General features: G+C 43.3%; 1 protein-coding gene across 4 annotated transcripts in view; it reads right to left on the reverse strand.

The window, feature by feature from the left end:
* Window positions 1-18,659, reverse strand: part of lhfpl2a (LHFPL tetraspan subfamily member 2a) — a 39,566-nt gene that overhangs the window by 13,084 nt on the left and 7,823 nt on the right. The window contains exons 2-3 of one of the 4 annotated variants that reach the window (XM_071466384.1): window positions 10,141-10,209; window positions 9,216-9,463 (exon numbers count right to left, since the gene is read on the reverse strand). The exons of 1 other annotated variant lie outside the window; for it this stretch is intronic. The gene's annotated coding sequence lies outside the window, so the exon portion shown is untranslated. Of the gene's footprint in view, window positions 1-800; window positions 903-9,215; window positions 9,464-10,140; window positions 10,210-18,659 lie in introns of those variants that run through there. 2 more of the 4 variants (XM_071466383.1, XM_071466385.1) reach the window with 2 other exon arrangements.

An 18,659-nucleotide genomic window follows, 5' to 3' on the forward strand; every position in this document is an offset into this window, starting at 1 on the left:
TTGTTTGGAGCTGGATTAGGTAGTTTACTGAAAGTCTACATCCTGAGAGGGCATCAAGACAGGGAGTTAAAACCACCAGATAAACTTCCACAACCTGTTATGAAGGGTCTGCAATTCAGCCACATCATTCTGTTAAATATTAACCGATGACAGACTCTGACATCTCCAGCTTCCTGGTGGGTGGTGCCCTCCATTTCCAGCCCACACCTTCCTTCTTTTTGCCTTATGAGACCCATCAGCAAAGCAATTTTAAAACAAAGGGACTATTTATAATGTATGAGAATCCGTTTGAATGAGAATCCCCTGCAGCTATTGAAAGGGAATGCAGGAGATGATTGGTCACGGAGGACCTCAAATACCAGTCCAGGCACACTTCCTTGTCTAATAACAACTCTAAAAACCTACAACTACTACTACTCAGTGACAACCATGTAAGTCAATCACCTACAACAAAGCACAGTATCCATCATTTAGGAATTATTTAAGGAAAATTGCAGACTTTAGTAGCAGTTATAGCAGTCAATAACAAATGAGTCCACAGTCAGGTTTTCCACAGTAAAGGAGCCAGTCTTTCCTAACACCTCTGCACATCTGCTCAGCATCCTGGAGCTCTGTGACGCTGCAGAGAGGTAGTGATTCAGACCTAAAGCATAATATTTATATCCCATTACACCAGCCGGGAACACAGCTGACAGTTTAAATGAATGAGTAAGTGACTAAAGTGTCCCCCAGAGTGTCACCTCAGTGGGTTAAAAGGGAAACAAATACAAGACAATTAAGAAAAATAAGAGTAGTCCAACCTGTCTCCATTGGCCTGTGGATAGTCCAGCTCTCCTGGAGATGTGGCTTCTCTGCCCTGACTCTCCTCCTCTGCTCACACACTTTAATGCCTCTTTCAGACTCTGACTCCCAGACCCTCCCCACGTCCCTCCTCTCGGACCGCCACGGTCTGCTCTGATTGGCCCGGGCCGACAACTGGAGCCACACTTCTTGAGAGGGTCCACATGGTGGCCATATTTCAGTGCTGAATCTGGGTTAAAATAACAAGAGCTGGAGCTGCAGAGGGTTTCTCTCTCTCTCTCTCTCTCTCTCTCTCTTTCTCTGTCTCAGTTTCTCGCACCTTCTCGCTCTGTTTTCGTTGCTCTCTGCACTCGTTCAATCAGCCAAGGCCAACATCTTACTATCAGCCTAAATGAAAATGGCATTACACCTTCCCTTGCAAAAAAAGTAAACCCGAAGCACACTCCATTAAGTTCACTTCTTAATGTACAGTACAGCACAGTGTCAATATGTTGTGTTTCCTTGTATACATCTTTATTGTCATGGGTTACATGCAAATCAGTGTTGGCCCTCCTCCTGTCAAGGTGGTGGTAATGAAGCTGTTCGGCAACAACCAAAAACACCAGAAGAAGAATAACTTATTTAGATCACTGATAGTTTAGAAACACATGAATAAATATATTCATGAGCTACTGTACGAGCAACACAAAAGTTTGAACATATTCAGAGGCTCCAACTCATCCCACCTCACTCTTAAAGGGCCAGTAGCTCTGTCCAGACTGTTTGTTGGATTGGGGGCTTGCTAACCAGAGTTATTACAATTCATCCTGATGGGGGCTCAGATATTTCTAAGGGCAATCAGTACAACAGATGTGGAGCCTCTACACACAAAACTTCATGGTGGCACTGGAAGAAAAATCAAGGGATCACCAAAGTGTTTGGCTTCATCCCTTGGTAGCAGTAATGTCTGTACCAAATTTTGCGCCAATCCTTCCAGTAGATGTTGAGATATTTCACACGATAAATGAAAAGTTTATCAAATTTATTAAAAGAGGCCTGTGTCCACACATTTCTGTAAATCTCTAAAACTGACAATACAACATTCTTACCTAACTAGCCAGCTACTACAGTTAGCATGCTAACCACCTAGCCCCAGCCTGGTCGGACAGTCTCATCACTTTCCGATACCGAGTCACTGTAGCGTCCAGGCTGCCCTAAAGAAATGGAGCTGCTGAGAGGATGCATTATAACCTCCTGTCTTGCAAATGCAACAATAGCTGGAGGTCTTGTCAAGACTGGTAAATAAGCAGCTGTTAATGCTAACATTTGCTATGTAGCAATAGCAAAACTTAAAAATAGTTATCTTGTGTTTAAAACAACCCGCAAAAATAGCAGAAATGTACTTTGCAAACTTATTTTGTGTATAAACTTGAAAAGAAGTTACAAGTATACTTCTATTGTGCAGTTTCAGTGTTACTTTGTGTTTAACTTGTACTCAAAGTAGATTTGTACACTGTTCCTTCCTGTTATTTCAAATATAAAGTAAGTGCACTACTTCTTTACATCTATTGTGCAGTTTGACCTCACTTTCAGTTCTAAGAAGTGACTGTTATCATTTAGTTTTTACATAAAGTTTATTTATAGTCAGCACAAAGCTTGTCTGGCCGCTGCCACTAATACCCAATACATGAATCACAACACACACAGATCCTGTTACATCCCTCTTCAGTCAACAGCTACATTAGATAGCTGCCTGGTTAACTGCCTGATGGAGCAGATGGTTCGCTGTCTGACTAATGGATAACCTTTCTGGCTGGTGGGAGCCAAGTGTCCCAGGATTGCTTACAGCAGCACTGGGTGCATTCAGCCAACACTGCAGTCAGCTACAGTGTTTGTCTGACTTGTGTTCACTCACAAATGACTTCCATATGACGACGGAAAAAGGGGCCGACTCAAACAGGCAGAGAAGCCGATAGGTCAGCCAGCCAGGCACTTGAGCGCAGCGTGGAAAGCCAGAGGAAGAGGCCTTTCTTATCAGTTTGAATGGAAGCTAGGCCATAACAGTTCAAAAATAGATCCTTTTTAAGACCTAATTAGACCTCTCCTTTGACCCATTTCTAATAAATGCTGGTGACTCATCGTCTTCCTGCTGCTGTGAATTGGATGGGAACACGTTAACCGACAAGTTTAAAGGCTCAGTAAAACGTCTAGAATATAACAAAAATGCCATTTTTCAGGCAAAACAACGGACCATACACTAAACCCTGCACCCCTCAGGATACTGTTGTTATGCCTGTCAACCTCTGCTCTCTCACACAGCAGTTTAAACTGTTAATGGTGGCAGATTTGCACCTCGAAAGGTTTGCAATTATAGTTGGCCTGAGACCAACAATGAGCTGAAAAACACACACATTCCTCATCACTCTGATCTTGTGGTTTTTGGTTTATGAAACGCAACCAAAAAAAAAAAAAAAAGAAAAAGATACCACTCTCAAAAAATCTACAATTCAAACAATACAGAGCCTCAACACCCCCTGCTGTGGCTAGTTGAGGCTACTAAGCCATGACTGGATGATCACTGTTCAGGTGGACAGTTTAGTAAAAGGTTAATTGTTTCTGCAGGGGTAAAATTATACACACATCATGTATAGGTGCAGGCTTTTTAAGAGTACAATATTAATGTTTTTATTATTATTATTAGGGATTAGTATCTTAAAATTGTTATAAAACCCAATGTAGACAGCTCAGAAACTCTGCACACATGCATTGTATTTTACTTTTAACTTTTAACTTTTAACTTTTAACAAACTTTTAACTTTTAACAAACACAAACATATGTGTGTGTGTGTGTGTGTGTGTGTGTGTGTGTGTGTGTGTGTGTGTGTGTGTGATGGTCGACAATATGAGGAGATAACAACTAGAAACCATACCTCATGTTCTCGGCTCTACCAGAAGCCGACCTGAACGTGAGCGGACGTAGTTTTCACGTATCACGTTTCTGATGTGGAGAGATACAGATACAGGCCTGACAGAGTCTGACTACATATCGTCTTACAGACTAATGGAAAGTTGGCGGTGGAGCTGAAGCCGGGCCGAAGATGCTGCGGGAGATTTCTCCTGGCAGCCTCAGGAGCCCCGACACAGCGCAGACCCCCACATCAAAGACCAGAGGATCAGAGATGACAGAGGAGAGAAGAGATCCTCCGCAGTCCTGATCCTATAGCAGCACATCCACACACACCGGGCCCAGTCATCAGTCACAGACCGGACAGAGCTCGAGGTAGAGTCTGGCTGTGGGCTGCTGCTCATTCATCTCCCCCCTGTCAGACTCTGATCAATAGTATCTTGTAGATCTGAAGAAAGTGGATGAGTGTGAAGCAGAGCAGGGCGACAGCTGATAACAGGCAGATAACAGGTCGGACAAAAGAAATCCAGTCGTCACTTCACTGAGGGCTGGTTTCAATAACAACAAACAGTCAGAGAAACTTCCAATGAAAGGCCCTGAAACCTTATTTTCTCAACCCGCCCCTTCCTCTAAGCAACGTTTGACAGTGTTTTCCATCAGATTACTAATGATGCACTGATGCACTTTTATATTTATCAATTGCATTTTCTTCAAATGTCCCATGTCTTTTGTCTTTTTTATGTTGGAATGCATCACTTTGAGGGTCACAACCAATTTTGTTGTATTCTCTTCAATGACAATAAAGGCTTTCTGATCTCTGATTAATAATTATTTTCATTATCAATTACTCTGCCAATTATCTTCTCAATTAATCTATTAATTGTTGAGTCAAGCAAAATAAAATTTCTGACAACTTGTGTTTGAGAGTTGCTGATGCACAGAGTATCATATGTAAAGAGAGGGATGCAGCAGACACCAAAGATCAGTTACCTCATCATCATTCACAGGTTTCAGATTGATGAAAAGGTGCATCCAAGCATCATCTGATTCCTGCTGAGTTTACGAACGTGACCACAACACAGAGTGTAAAGGTTTTGTATCTACACCTGTGACCTGGATTCAGGTTCAGGTGTGCTAAATCCTGCTTTGATAAAGCAGTGAAGAGTCAGGAAGGAACTGATTTTATACTGCAGAGACCAAACGGTTTATTTTGGCTCGTGCCGGCACATGATTTCCCGGACGTGCCTCAGATATCTCAATGAGGTTTTTATCTCCACGTGTTTTCAATCGGAACTGCGCCTGCACGTGTTATGTCACTCCACCGTCCAGCCACCCTGAAGAGGCTACGCCGGGCTCACTGCAGCGCAGGAGAGACATGTGCAAAGAGATGCAAGCAACGGATAGATTGAATGTTTGGTTCTGACGAGAGCTTATGGAGCTCACTGACCAGTAAAACGAGCGTCTAGACAGAGAATATCTGATACCTGATGGTGGCATATGGATGTAAACCATACCCTTCCCCATTCTATCTTTCAGATATGTCAGGCATCTCACCTCACCCTGAAAGAAGCACATAATCCGTGCAGTCTAAAAGCAGATCTGAAGTGACACATGGATGTTGGGGAGACTTCACTGCTCCACATTTGCTCCTACGTGCAATCAGAGAAGTCTGAGCCGAGGTTGAATGCCACAGAGGGAGCAGCTCCGAACCATCTGGCCACTTCAAGGCCACGGCTTGATGGGTGTAAGGCACATCAACAGGCACATGGAGACAGATGTTTAACATGAGCGCGCAGGGGAGGGGCCCGCACCGACTGAGCAACATATATTTTCTAACTCACAGTCTGACTCGCGCTGGGTGTTGTTTGAAATGCTTCGATTCTTGAGCTGATACTGATTGATTGTACTGAAACCTGAGTTTCAGTACAAACTGCTGACAACCTCAAAATCTTATTCATATATTTGACTCAGATCCATTTATTTAATACGACAGCTGAGGTCAAGAGACAGATAAATTTCCACCGGCGAGGGTACGCCACGTCATTTTTATCCATTATGCTCCTGTCGACAGTGGTTGCAGCTCAGCATATCTTTGTGAGGGAGTGTTATCTCTGCTGCATATTTGCTCATTTATGAACTTTCAGGGGAAGTACGGCTGGAGCATAAACACACGGATGTGTTGAAGGTGAGGAAATCCCAACACTGAGCTCCGGGGCGAAGCGAAACGGGAGTGTGGGAAAGAGAGAAGGAGGGAAAAGGAATAATGGTGCAGAGAGCTCAGTGTTGAACAGATCCCACAGCTCGTGGTCAGCAGGGAGTACACCTGCGAGAGGTGCAGGGCTAACATGTCGGCCGCAAACGCAACGAGGACTTATGACACCTCCGACTGAGCAGAAGTTTGAGGAGCTGTAGAGAAGTATGAAGGGGAAAAGAAAACATTTTCACCAATCCCAGGGGTCTTTTTTAGTCCGAATACATAATAAAAACACAGCATAGCAGTGTACACATGAACACATGTGGACCTGGGTGAACAAAACATGCACACCTCCATTTGATCTCAGTGTGAGTGGTCAACCGTTTCCCCCTGGAAACATGTGTTTATACAGTCTGGCGGACTGTGTGTCAGTCTGTGTGAGTGGTGAGGTGGAGCAGGAGTCACTCCAGCAGGAGAGACGGGCCAGTTCTTCAGCTGCGGAGGACGGCGAAGGTCAACAGTCCCTCATCTTCTCCTGTTGACCATAACACCACTCGCACGGCGAGCCCACACCATGAGGGTTAAGAGGGTGATGGAAAACAAAGACCATCTGACGTATCGCAGTCTGGCTTTCAAAGTGGGTGGCCAACTGGACCGCCACAGACAGAGGAGGGGCTTGGGTGGGGGTGGAGGGGGGGTTCACTGGATAGCCATCTCGTGAAAAGATTGTTCTGTGCTGTCTGACTCCATCTGTGAGGCATGTTGGAGCTGTTAGATATGAGCTGTGCTGTTTGAGCCGAGGATTAAAGAGGCTGAGGAACAGCAACACAACAGAGATAACACCCACCACAATGCAGCGACAACAACAGAGCGACAATCACCACTGTTTGTTTGTGTGGAAACAGAGAAACCGGCTGTGGCTGTTGCATGAGCCTGCAAACACTTTACTTTGAGTGGAACATTTCTTCTTTTCTAAAACCATATTTAACCTAAACAGTGCATTTTTATATAAACAGCCAAGCACAGAAAATGGGGGATAATCACATCTTTTAGCCACAAAGACACAATGTGACAAGGATGATGTGAATTTGTTCTCAATCTTCTGTTAAGCTGTTGTTTGGGAACTGACTCAATCTCTGATGTCCAACTGTCCTTGAACACATCGACGGGACGGTTTTCAGTACAGTGCATGTTGTATGTTAGCAATAGATGGAAACACAACTATCTAAAGAGGACTGGAACAGTGTGTGTGTGCTCCAGCTTGTCCAACTATAATCAGTATATTTGTGATTTGAAATTCTCTTGAAAAATATTGATTGATTATAACTGATTACACAGAAAATAGCTGCTGATTAATTGTCTTTCAGTTGATTATTTGCAGCCCTGGTGTGTTCTATACCTTATTAACACTGAAACTTCTGCATTTTTTTTGTAATGATGAAGTGAAAAGCAATAAAATGTTTAAAAAGTCTTGGTCCTGGTCAGATTAACGTCAGAGATGTGGTTTTCATGCACTTAATCAATGTTAGTGCTAAAAAAATAATATGAACCACGGTGAAATATCGCTTTAAGAAATTAGGGGCTACATTCTTCACACCTATTTCCTCTGGCTGCTGATGGACTGGGGGGCCCTGAGGAGCCCCAAGGAGCCCCAGCACTACTGCTCTGTTTCCCAGAGCCCCCAGGCCTAACACTGTCCCCATTATACCTAACCATTTCCAGCCCCACCTCAGCCCTGTAAACCGCCCTGGGGGTCCATAAAGGCAGGAGAAAGGTCCTTCCACTTCAAATCCCCACGCTTCTCTTTTCTAGGCCAGACTCAGGAAATCAGTCACTCTCCTGACCTGGGGGGGTGGGGGGGTGGTGGGGGTGTTGGTGTGCGGTATCTGGCCCTCTTCTCTGGAGGGCTCAAACTATTGTTCTCACTGTGTTTTGTGCTCGGGATGAGTGCAGTTTAATCCTAACTTCCCTGTGGCTCTGACCTGCTGCTCCCAACCGAGTTTCCCACTATAACACAAAACAACCCCCCCCCCCACACCACCTCTGCAAGCTGAGACCTCTCTGGCTGCTTTATCCAAACGCCCCTGGGGGGGGGGGGGGGGGGGGGGGGGGGGGGGGGGGGGGGGCAGAGCCATGGCTGTTGTGGGCACTCCAAGCTCAACCTGATACTCTGCTCAAAATCAAAAGTAAGCACCGCTGAGGAACGTTGGCACCAGACTCTCTCTCTCTCTCTTGAGTTTCGGATAAAACAAGCATCAAGTGATTCCATCCCCGCTCTCAGGCTCCTGGCAAAACACGTTAACTGTATATGTAGGAGGCGAGGAGATGAGGGACGGAGACAAACGAGGGGAGAAAGAGAGACGCCGAGGACGGAGAGGAGAGGTGGGAAGCTGAGAAATGAAGAAGCGTGTTGCTATTGTCAGGCTGGTTTCGGGGGAGTAAAGTGAGATGTGTAAGTGCTTTCACTTGTGGACAAAGAGACGAGTGTTGAGAGAGTCTCACAAAAAAACCTGTCCATGTCAGATTATACCAAAACACTGCAGATATGGACACCGCCGCTGTATCCTGTGGACACAATGGGACAAATCCACCTGAATTCGATCCGACAGGGCAGGATATGTAAAAACTGTCATGTCTCACATGAGCAGAGGCATCCTGAGATATCAAGTTTTTATCCAACTTGCTAAATAAAATGAGTGTTTGATTGAATTCAGAGATTAAACCTCAGTATATTCCCCTTGATTGTCCGACACAGAGCATGAAGACAAAGGAGGCTCAGGGGAAAACATGGATGAGACAACAGGAAGCTGACACGAAGTCTCCCTGTTCAGGAGCAAAATGACAAACGATGATTCTGTTTATTATCCTAACGGGGGCTTTCCACTTTGAAATGACCTTCACAGGTGGTCTCTGCTCAATATCTCTCACTCCATTGTTTTCCTCCATATTGGAAAAACATGCCCCCTCCTCACCCCCAACCCCCCCTCCCACCAACACCCCCTCCAACTTCCGACTTCATCCAGATAAATATACCAAACTGATTTGAAGAGTCAGCGCGGCACAGACTGAAAATACAACATGAGCTGATGGAGATGCTGCTTCACCTTCAGTTATCTGTTCACACTCAGCCCACAGACTTTACACTGAGACAACGTCAATAAAAACTCACTTTTCAAGGCTCCGAGAAAGTTTAACAAATACATAAAAATGAAAATAAAGAACCTCCACAGATTAGATTTAGATTTACTCATCTGACAGGCGCTTTTATCCAAAGCGCACAGACCAGAACTGGACGGAGATCGTCTTGTGTGCAGGGAAGGTGATGACAACACTCACTGGAGGAAGGCAGTGGTGGAGAAGATGGTGCAGACCCAGAAGTTACTCTGAAGGCAGCATTAGAGTCTTGAATTTGATTCAGTAGTTGAGGGGGGAGATCACCAGCTGGGTGGAGTACTGAGTCAGGTAAGGTCTGATTTCTCTGATGTTGTATTGAGCAAAGCGGCACAACCGGGAGACAGATGCACCATAGTCAGAGAAGGATAGCTGGTCATAAAACATGGCACCCAGGATTCTTGCAACCTTGGCTGTAAGAGATGAAGAGGTGGTTTTGATATTGATACTGTGATAAAGAGACTGATGAGCTACCTGCGCGCCGCTCCAGTATTTCTCTTTAAAATTAAATATTCACAACTAGATTCCCTATATAGATAGTATTTATGAATAGTTTCATATAAAAAAAAAAACTACACAACATCAGGACTTTGTCAGATTTGATCGACAGTGCTGACAACAAAAAGCAAACCCCTCAACTCTACATGTGTAAACCAGCCATTTAAAAAAAAAGTGAGAGGAGCACAGAGGAAAACACAAACACACAGAAACCTGTCAACCAAAGTTATTTCCAGTGAACACAGTCAGTCTGTGTTCATGTCGGAAGAAATTGCTCATAGCAAGAAGCTATGAGGAGTGAAAACAGTCAGTCAACACCTGCCCGGAACAATAGGGGCCATGGGAACAGCTTGTGTTTCCATTAGTAACAGACAGGTGACAGGAACCCAATAATATCATAGCAAGAAAAGCAGGAAACCATGTTTCTGTTTGTTTTGTTTGTCTGCACAACTCCAAAGGGTCACACATCTCCTGAGGAAAAGCTTTGTGCTGCCGTCACATGAGAGGGGACAGAAGAGCAGAGATGAAATTACAGGACAAATACACAACATGTTACATAGACCCACACGTGCACAGAAACGACAACACCAACCTCCTGTGTGGAATCTCGTGACGGGACGCAGAGACAAATGATCCTCAGTCGAATCCAGATCTTCACAGCCTGAAGTGACAAGAGTAGAAACAATGCAATGATGAGTCCAAATCACAAAACCATAGGATCTCCAGAGAGCAACAAGAGTTCACTCAGCGCTGGCTCCCCAACAAAAATGAACATCGTTTTCTCTCTCGTTGGTATTTTCCATCTGAACCAGAGACCCAGGAGCAACTGCACCTGGAGAAACTTTTAAACTGTTTCACATGTCCATAAAAAAAAGAGGGGAAAAAGACAGACGCTGATGTCTGCATCCCTCATTTGACATGATGTGAGTCCCTGTGGCAACGTTGCATAATGTTTAGCACAACAAAACACATTGTATGTGTGTTATGTAATCCAACCAAGTCGCTGAGTGGGATAAGTCATAAGCTCTGCGTGAAAGGTGCAAGTTTCCCACATCCTAAATTTAACTCTGAAGTCAACGCGGACCCACTGATATCAAAATCAAAACATGAGTCCAACTGTGAACTCAACTTACAACTTAAAAGCCTGGTGTTTGATTGGCAGCACTGCCTGAGCTTTGGTTGTGTTTCCTCACACCAGATTGTGACTCACTGAGCTGTTTCACTTATTCCAACTTGTAAAAGCTCAAAAGTGATTTTCCAAACGTTTTCACATGACCATAAAGTGGAAATACAGCATGAATGCTGAGTCATCATCATCATGTCTGGCAGATCCGAACACCTCTTATCTTGTGATTTATTTACGAGATGATGGTCAAAACAGTTCAAACACACAGTGTGTAACTTCTGCCACTGGGCGTCTCTCAATTAAAACTGTAACAAAAAATGTTGGCATTTAGTGATGTTGTGAAGTAGCATGGGATCATGGGAGTTGCTGTCTTTACCATTAACATTGTCGTCAGCTTTTTTCAGTCTGGATTCCTTCAATGTCAGTAGTTCAGGAGGTTTTTACCAGCAGCCGAATTATCCACGGATATCTACTTCTGTCCTTAATAAATGGACCAGGGGATTAAAACCAGTAGAAACACTGAATAAAGTAGTTTCACTTAAAAAATCTGCGATTCTCAGATGCAGTTTGGTGGACAAAGGATGGTTTGGAGCTGCCACCAAGGTGTAAAACGTGAATCTTAAAAATGTGGCTTAAAACTGCATAAAAAGTCAATATTAGGCTTCTAGCAGGCAACCACCAACTGCAACGGACCATTACCATGATACAGTTTCCTAATTTACCTAATATATCAATTATTACTGCTTTGATATTTTATCATCATTTTTTTCTTTTTTTTATGCGAAGCAGCTCCACTTTGCTACAAACCCTGTAGTAAGTGGATTTTGTAACTCCTAACTCCGATACTGAGGAATACTTTATTGATTTCGACACAGGCTTCTGGGAAAAGTGAATCACTCTCAATCTATAAATATGTTCTTCACTCTAAGAGCTTTAAAGAACCTTAGTTGTCTTCCTGAGCTGAGCTGTCAACCCTGTTGAGAAACAGGCCAAATCAGCAGATTTCACCACAATAACTGACTCAAACTTCTGCCTTAGAGAGAGCAGGAGCACTGCGACAAATGCTATTACACCAACCATTCCTTTAGAAGGAATCAATAGAAACTCAATAGGACCATTGACACTGACCAAACATCTTCCAGCTGTCAGCAGCAGATTCCTCCTCATACTAAAGCCCCACATAGGTCAGGCTGTGGATAATTAACTAATGGCTGCCTCTCTTCTCTTTTAACGGGAACTGTCCAGAGATAGCAGCTCGCAGCTCGGTTAACAGCCAGGTCAATCATCTGACATCAATAGTCACGACATTAACAGGATTGGAGAACCTTTTGCAAACAGTACACAGCACCACCACCACCGTGGGATAAATGGATGATGTAGCTGATGGTTAGTCACAAATCACAGCTGGTTTATCTCAGATGGAATCTAAAAGGTGGAGTTTTGTGTAGATAAATGACCGACATGTGACAGTGAAGGACGTTTCTGTGGAGCCATATGACAGACAGTGCGCTAAATCAGTGAGTGATCACTAGAGTGGCCTCGGGGGCTTTTTCAACAATAGTGCTTATCACACACACACAGATGCACAACACACACACACACACATAAGGATGGATTTCCAAAGCAGTTTCCATTTCAGTTCCGGTTCCAAGTTGGTAAAATAAACAGATTAGTTGAGCTCCGAGGCCAACAAAGCCCTTATCAAATCTTCCATTCACAACCTGTCTTACATAGTCTATTGTCCCTGTTTGTGACTCTACAGGCAACTGTAAAAAAAAAAAAAAAAAAAAGGTCAACAAATGACTCCTCACAACTGTCTGAACAACTGAAACACCCACAATCCAAACACTGACATCACTCTGAACCTGATCTGGCCTACAGCAGCAGGTGTGGACAAAAGGGGCCTTGAGATCTGTGTCGAAACACCAACTGTATGCTTTGTTTTTACGTGACGTGATACTCAGATAAGGAAATTGAACATAATCAAATAAGGTACAATCAACACTGGCATCAAGTTTATGAACAGTGAAAAAACAAATAGTATTTTGCCATAAAAAACTCTGGTACAAGCTTGAACTAATACAATTCCCAGAGCAGCTTCACTGGGATCACTATGACTTTCACACACTAATAAACAACATACCACTCATAAAGCAGGTCTCTAAATCAATCCTCCTTCACTGAATTACATTTGAATACTTTCATACTAAAAATAAACACAGAAATTGCTGCTTATTAAGCTCAACACAAATCCTCTGAATTTAACCGTGTGATTACAATTTGCACACTCAAAACAACGACTAAACTACGTCTCACAGATCACTTCATATCATTAGATAAGGACAGGAGTTTTTTTTAAAGGTCCTGTATTGTACATATTTCCTGTTGATACCCAGAAGAGGATTTATTTGTGGTTTTAAGGACCAAAAACCATCTCAATGTAGTTTTACATCTCTTCTCTCAGGCTTCTCCCTGGAGCTCTAGTAACAACATGTTGTCAGCCAATCAGAAGAGAGGATCTGAGTCTCTCTTCTGATTGGCTGACTGTTTTCTGAGTGATCAAATAAACACTCAGAGAAACTAAATCCTGCAGGGCTGGATGGTGGGTCCAGGTGGGCGGGGCTTGGGGCGTGGCTGAGAGCGGTAACTGCTTTGTTGTGACATCACAAAGTTACAGAAGTAAGGCTCAGTTTCTGAATACAGGCTGTGTGCTTTTCTCTGTGGACTGAGGCTTTGATACTTTCACAGTATTAATATAGAACCTAGACCTGCTTTATAATCACAAACACATGGAAATCTCATTTTAAACCATATGAGACCTTTAAGAAATAATCAAATATACTTAGTCACGACTTCGGTTCTCTACTTGGGAAAACAAAGCTTTTTAAAAACAGCACTCACTGTCAATGAACAAAGACTGTTCACAAACACTCGCACAGTGTTAATGAATAAATAAGATTAACCCTCTACAACCTATTACGATAACTTACATCGGGTTATTCAGCTTTATAGGTTCCTGGGCTCACAAGCTTTGACAAACCTCCACCTACATGACTGAGGTAGAGGAATCATCCACTGGCCTTGTAAGACACTGACTGCACACAAGCTGTGGTTTGGTTTGATTGTTTGTCAGGAACCTCTATTTCTACAGATAAGTTAAGAGAGATAAGGGCAGGAACAACACAGCTGTATGTTCCCCAGCTCACCGTCAGCGGATTGATGTTTTGTACTTATGTAAACCTCGGCAGTGTGAATTCCTGTTGGTCTTTTTCCAATTAGAGAAGTGGCTACACAGAGGGGCAAGTTGTGCGAGTGGGGATTTTCACAATCCACGATACTATTTTGGCGCCTTCAAGTGATGCCAAAAAAAAAAAAAAAAAAAAAAAGCCCCCAACATGCATTGCACTTGGGAATACCAGGCAGTGTTAGATGCTGGTGTTTGAAGCTCAGCTGTTGAACCTCTCCACAGCTGGGGGCTGGCTATTATGGGGGGGGACTGGGGGATGCCTGTTGGTACGTTCACTGCTGCCAGGCCCACCACAAAAGGGTCTTTCTTATAGTATTTAAGGGCTTTGGGAACAGGGGAGCTGGATGGAAGGGAAGTGTGTGGGTTGTTAACATTTAAAGGAACTTATGTGATTTCCTGCCCAGAGTTAGATGAGAAGATCGATACCACTCTCATTTCTGTTGAATATGAAGCTACAGCCAGCAGGCAGTTAGCTTAGCATGAAGACTACAAACAGGGAGAAACAGCTAGCCTGGCTCTGTTCAAAGGTGAAAAAACAGCAGTCTAAAGCTCAAATTAACATGTTGAATCTCAATTGTTTAATCTGCATAAAAGTAAAAGTGTAAAACTACAAGTTGTAGTTGTATAGGGGGTTGTTTTTTAGGGATTAAAGGAGCTATTTGTAAGTTTTGCTATTGCTACATAGCCAACGTTAGCATTAACAGCTGTTTACTTAACTTTCGATTGCAGGCCAAGAGCTTCAGTCATCGTTGCTTTTACAATACACAAGGTTATAATAGGTCCTCTGACTCAATATCAGAAAGTGAAAAGATGCATGCTAGCTTCAGTAGAGGAAAAGAAAAGATAGAAATAGAAGAAAAACAAGAGGGTTGCTTTCCTGCGCTGGAGACAGCTCTTAGTGAATAATGTAATGAAGTTTGATGCTGAACTCTCAACTTTTCTTCTAAGTAAACAGCTGTTAATGCTAACATTGGCTATGTAGCAATGTAGCTCCTTTAAGCAACCAAGTTACAAGATGTGAAATAATGAGCTATGGTTCTGCTGGTAGGCCTAGGTTTGAAACAACTACTCAATAGATGATCAATCAAACACTTTTCCATCTATTTGGAGAAACAATTAATCATTCAAGTCATTTTTTAACAGAAACACCAAAAATCTTCTGGTTCCAGCTTCTAAAATCTGAGAATTTTCAGCTTTTAGATCATAGTAAATTGAATATTTCTTGGTTTTTGGTCAGTTGATCAGATGTTTCTGACATTTTATAGACCAAACAACTACTCAGTTAATCAAGAAATGGTTTGTCCAGAGCCAGGGTAGCTGTTTCCCTCTGATTCCAGTTTTTATGCTGAGCTAAGCTAACCAGCTTCTGGCTGCAGCTTCATATTTAACAGAGACATATGAGGGAAAGCAAGAAACTACTCTCAAACTAAGTGTTTCTGTAGCTGCACATGCAGAGGCCCAGGTTGCATCTATCAAGGCTGTGACACATCAAGCACTGAAATTGTATCTGGCAGCTAGAAAAGAGAAGACGATGATGAATCACACACATTTTCCTTTGCCATCTCCATATGTTTTATATTCATTTCTCTGATCCTCTTTCCTTGTCTTCACTCCCTGGGCAGTAATGAGAGGCATGTGAGGCTGAACACAAAGCTTTCTCGTTAAAATAACCAGCTCAGGAGCCCCGTCCCTCAGGCTAACATACACAGCACAGGTGTTGTGAAAGGAGCTGGGCACTGGCTGCCTCCTAACACTGATCACTGCGATGCACCGCCTCTGCAAAAAGTTTGACAAGCGATTTGGAGCGATCGCTGAGGGAGCTAAGGACCAAATATTAGCAATGTAGCTCTGCAAACAGAGACATAAAGACATGCACCTCACCTGGCTGATGTGAAAGGTCAAATACAGCATGTTTATTTAAAGAGCGGGTGAGCAGTAAAAACAGGATTTACAGTTGTTAACCATGTGGGAACATCTGTTTCTGGAGTTCACAGAAACACAATACATATTGTCAGCGTGCACTGGGTTATATAAGCCCGATATCTGAAGACTGGAACTGAATGGGCATTACAGCTGCTGTCTATTCATACAATACAAAACAGACTTGACCAACAATGACTTCATCATTGCACTCAGCAGCCAGTGTGTGTGTGTGTGTGTGTGTGTGTGTGTGTGTGTGTGTGTGTGTGTGTGTGTGTTTTGTCTGTGTCACTGGAACATTTTTACAGGACTAGCAAACTGTTGCTGCATCAGCACCACAGAAACCACTCAGCAGCAGCACAGTGGATTCAGTATCATACATGTGGGACAGGAGGACTAATATTTTTCACTACTGTTCAGTCAAAAACAAAGAGGCAGTTCCTGACGAAACTCCACTCCGTGTAAAATGTCTGGAATGCACAACAACAAAGGGCAAAACATAAAAAGGATAAATAAAAGCAATAATTGTTGTTGAGAATAATAAGCGTTGTCTGTTCCCGCTCAGCTGGGCAGCTGGATTACATTCACCACACATTATTTTAGGAGCCAGCGTTGAGACAGAGGGGCTTTGAAAGCTTTGCCAGGAGCTCTTCAAAGAGAAGAGGGAAAACCGTTGAGTTTCTGGTGCCTGTGCAGCTTCCGCTTCGGGTCTGGGCGCGAGCTCGGCCTCCCGACTGAAACAATGCTGTGTCCGTACCTCGGTGAAGACAGTTTTTGTCCAGTAGACTGCTCCCTAAGCCCAACAGCACTTAGTTCCAGCTGCTACGCCTGTCAGGCTTTCTGTTTGCATGAAGTTTACCATGATAACAGTGCCAGATTTACTGCTGAAGGCATCTGATTTCAGACAGAAGTAAACCCAAGCAGATTTCTCATCTCTACTGCCAACCTTCAATTTTCTTCAAAACATAACATTTTAGCTGTAACGAGCTAATTAAGCTAACGTTAACTCCATGAGTTGTTTGAAAATGCAGCCACTGACTGATATATATAATATTATTATCATAATTTCCAGCTGATTTGTTTTGAAAATGTGTCTGGAATAAGTTAACTCTTTGCTGGCTATGTACAGCTCATGCCAGGCAAAAAAAGTTAGCATCCTCACCATCTGATGATCCATATGGGAGACATATGAATAAAGAAGTATTGCTCTTTAGTTGCAGTGTAAAGATAGTCAGTCCTGGTGTTAAAAGTCAAAATGAAAGTTCATGCTAACATTTGAATGGAGCAGTTGCTACCTTGGTAGCGGCTAATGGGGATGCAAAGAAATAAATAAATAAAACCATCACTGTGTTTGGTTGTTTGGCTCACACGCTTTTTATATTTTCAAACAGTTTCCAGTTTTAACGTTATAAGAGAGGGGGCTTTGATGATGAGGACCAATGATGTTTTTGGCAAACGTAATGGGAACGTTGGCCGGGGTTTCTGGAGTGTAAACTTTCCGGGCTGGACGGGGCCGCTAACACTAAAGCCTGAACTCTAATAGCATCCACGTACACACAGGAGGGAAACACTACGGAGTGAGTGTGCAAGTCATCAATAGCTGTTTTAAAACCCCATAACGTAATGGAGTTAGTTAATGATATCCTCGGTGACATCATCCCTTTTGAACGATGTTACCCGCCACTAACCTCCAGCTCTATCTCCTCAGTCAGCCCCTAATTTCTCTGACACAACCACACGCCCCTTTCCCCTCCCACATAAAACACTTAACGCTGCAGCACAAGCCGTGCCATTAAAAAAAAAAGGACTCGGCCTGTAAAGTAAAAACACAAGGTGTGTTTTACTCCCTCAGGCTAACGCTGATTACACACTCTGCACTAATGCAAAGATTATCCACACTCTATCCAATTTCCTCTTCTGCGTGCGTGTGTTTGCCTGCATGCGTGCGTATATGTATATATATATGTGTGTGTGTGTGTGTGTGTGTGTGTGTGTGTCCTGCCTGTAAACCACAGACCGCACACAGAATGACATCACCTTGCAGTGATTAGTCTGTTAGCTCAATGTGAAACACAACAGATGGCTGCAGAGAGTCATTCAGCGAGACCGGTTTATGATCCTTACTAACAATAAAGGAAAAAGAACAGATATGGAGTCAAAGAGGAAGAAGAGATTAAAAAATAATAACCTTTAATAATGACTTTTAGCTCATGCCTGTGCTGTTCTCTTTGATGTGAAGTGAAGTCATCACTGAGGTCTCTCTGTATGATAAAAGACAGGTGTATTAAGAGCTCTCTAATGTGGATAGGAGGGTAATTTCTCTGGACTGGATGTAAGCCAAGTCTCTCAGACATGATGACAGACATAATGGGCAAAGGGGTTTCACATGAGCATTACACACACCATCACTTGTTCACACACACACACACACACACACACTCATTATCCTCCTTTTCAGGACTGTACATGTGCTCATGTTCACCAAATTGCGTTATCATGTCTAAAAGACAGGGAGGCGTCATCTTCCCTCTCCGGCCTCTGAACCCATGAACCTGCAGTGATAAAGATTCCCGTTCAGCGTCACAGGCCGCTGCCTCCCAGGAATCCGATGGTTCTGCAGTAACAGGCGCATAACGGCTTCTTTAATGTGTCTAACCATCCTGAGAAGCTGATAAGATCATGTCGGTGTTTACATAATCCAGTTAAGTGCGTGCCTGCCATTAAACTGTCTGAATTGAGCGACGTCAGCACCACTGCAGATACACTTAAATTCAGGTGTTTTCAGCCCACACATATTTCCTGTTTTACTCAATTTCCT

This window comes from Trachinotus anak, unplaced genomic scaffold (genome assembly GCF_046630095.1).
Source record: "Trachinotus anak isolate AG129_WGS33_773 ecotype Australia unplaced genomic scaffold, CSIRO_AGI_Tana_v1 ptg000028l, whole genome shotgun sequence".
In the NCBI taxonomy this organism is placed as follows: domain Eukaryota; kingdom Metazoa; phylum Chordata; class Actinopteri; order Carangiformes; family Carangidae; genus Trachinotus; species Trachinotus anak.